Source organism: Danio rerio, chromosome 4 (genome assembly GCF_052040795.2).
Source record: "Danio rerio strain M-AB ecotype USA chromosome 4, GRCz13ab, whole genome shotgun sequence".
Classification (NCBI taxonomy): Eukaryota; Metazoa; Chordata; class Actinopteri; order Cypriniformes; family Danionidae; genus Danio; species Danio rerio.
The window spans coordinates 73057501-73060000 of NC_141024.2; the positions used below are offsets into that span (position 1 = coordinate 73057501).

At 39.5% G+C, this 2500-nt stretch overlaps 1 protein-coding gene across 1 annotated transcript in view; it reads right to left on the reverse strand.

Annotated features, from left to right (window-relative positions):
* The window catches only part of si:cabz01023700.1, a 9853-nt gene extending 8854 nt beyond the window's left edge, over window positions 1-999 (reverse strand). Inside the window, exon 1 of the mRNA XM_088650845.1 lies at window positions 1-999. This exon is cut by the window's left edge and continues 151 nt beyond it. The gene's annotated coding sequence lies outside the window, so the exon portion shown is untranslated.
* Window positions 1000-2500: the final 1501 nt, after the last annotated feature.

Here is a 2500-nt window from a genome sequence, read left to right on the forward strand (position 1 = left end):
ACCTCGTGTGAGAGGGAGGGACAGATTGAGAGACGCGAATAGATCCTCGAGAGAATGTCTACGAAAACTGATTACAGCTAATACAGCCGGTGATCAAATACATGCGCGTGCATCTACAGATAATAAGAGAGAGCAGATTTTGGGGGATTTTAGATATTATTGCCCTTCGGCAAACTGTCAATGTGCACCTCCGAGCTGTCAGATGAGCTGGAAACACGTTTCAGCTTGTTAGGGAATGCGAGTGAAACTGGACTGTAATAATAACAGGCGCGTTATCCCAACCAATAACACGAGAGATGTGGAGAGCAGGGGTGTGAACCAAACCTGATCCTCTGAGAACATTCAGTGTAACAAACAGTTGAAACAGTGCCCAGAACACGACTGTTACGACTTACAGTTAGGCCTGTCACCAGGGCCGGAGTGGGACTCCTTTTCAGCCCTGGAGTTTCAAGCCTCAGACCGGCCCACCTCAGTTCACGACTGACTATATTAAAATAAGGTCATTTCCAAATCAGTTTTTAATTACACTATCACGTCTTTTTTTGAGAAAACAGCTGCTTTAGAACTTTAAATGTTCAACAACCCTAACAGTATTATATGTCTTAAAAATATATACTCAGACAAGGATCAAACCCGGGTCGGCGGCATCTTAATCTAACGTGCTAACCACTGAACCACAACGGTTGTATATTGAAAGGTGACTCATCTGAGTTATATCATCATTAACCTGCAGGCTGGTTATATATAAAAGGAGTAGAGCTGCGGTAAAATAATGAATAAGAAGACTGTGGTCAAGTAAATAAAAAAATTTACTTAAAAAGTGTGACTGGTGAGAGCAACAGATTCTGGAGCTAGGGACACCGGCCCTCGCGGCCAAAAAACGGACCGGCCCACCGGGAATTCTCCCGGTCGTCCCGATTAGCCAATCCGGGCCTGCCTGTCACAATATTTATTTCTGTTCTGCGATATACAGTTTATATATAGAATTATTGGCTCGCCTGTTTATTGATAACTCCACGCTAAAAGACTGATAACTCCACCCTAAAAAAAGACTGATAGTTCCACCCTAAAAGATTGATAACTCCGCCCTAAAAGACCGATAACTCCACCCTAAGACTGACAACTCCGCCCTAAAAGTCTGATAACTCCACCTTAAAAGACTGATAAATCTGCCCTAAAAGAGTGATGACTCCGCCCTAAAAGATTGATAGTTCCGCCCTAAAAGACTGATAACTCCACCCTAAAAAAAGACTGATAGCTCCGCCCTAAAAAGACTGATAACTCCACCCTTAAAAGACTAATAGCTCTGCCCTAAAAAAAAGAATAGCTCCTCCCTAAAAAGACTGAAAGCTCCACCGTAAAAGACTGATAACTCCGCCCTAAAAAGAATAACTCCGCCAATCGGGGCCTGCCTGTCACAATATTTATTTCTGTTCTGCGATATACAGTTTATATGTAGAATTATTAGCCCGCCTGTTTATTTTGTTCCCCAATTTCTGTTTAACGGAGAGCAGTTTTCTTCACCACATTTCTAATCATAATAGTTTGTTCTGTAGACTATCGAAAACAAATATAGCTTAAAGGGGCTAATAATATTGACCTTGAAATGGTGTTTAAAAAATTAAAAACTGCTTTCATTCTAGCCGAAATAAAACAAATCAGACTTTCTCCAGAAGAAAAAATATTATCAGACATACTGTGAACATTTCCTGAATCTCTTCAACATCATTTGGGAAATATTTAAACAAGAAAAGAAAATTCAAAGGGGGGTGAATAATTCTGACTTCAACTGTGTATGATATATGCAATAAACTCTATTATTGTCATTTTAGGGCTGTTTAAATTTAAAAAAAAATTAAAAATGCAGAAAATAAACACTTTTGTTTGTTGAAAGTGTCGTATAAAATACATTTGATTGATCTGCAGTTTGCGATCATGTTGTCATGACTGAAAATTGCATGTTTGTTAGTCGTGTGTTAGATAAAAATAGGAAAATATGAACATATGCAGGCATATTTGTGACCCTGGATCACGAAACGACTCTTCTGCTGCACAGGTATAATTTTGGGAAATACATTCAGAAGTCAAACTGATCGATTGCTCATTTGTGCTAAAAATCATAAGAGCATTAGGTAAAGATCTGCGGTGTCGCCTATAAAACGCCTGTTCATCATTTACAGCTTGCAGTGAGGCCTGTCAGGATGTCTCATTTTTGTTACATCAGAAATGACTGCAATCAACTATATTATTGTCATAGTATGACCGATTTATGCTACTCGTTATACACGTTATACTTTATTAGGTACACCTTAATAGTACTGGATTGGGACCCCCTTCTGCTGTCAGAACCGCCTTAATCTTTATATTCAACAAGGTACTGGAGATATTCCTCAGAGATTTTGCTCCATATTGACATGATAGCCTCATGCAGTTGCTGCAGATTTGTCGATTGTGAATCTCCCGTTCCACAACATCCCAAAGGTGCTCTATTGGATTGAGC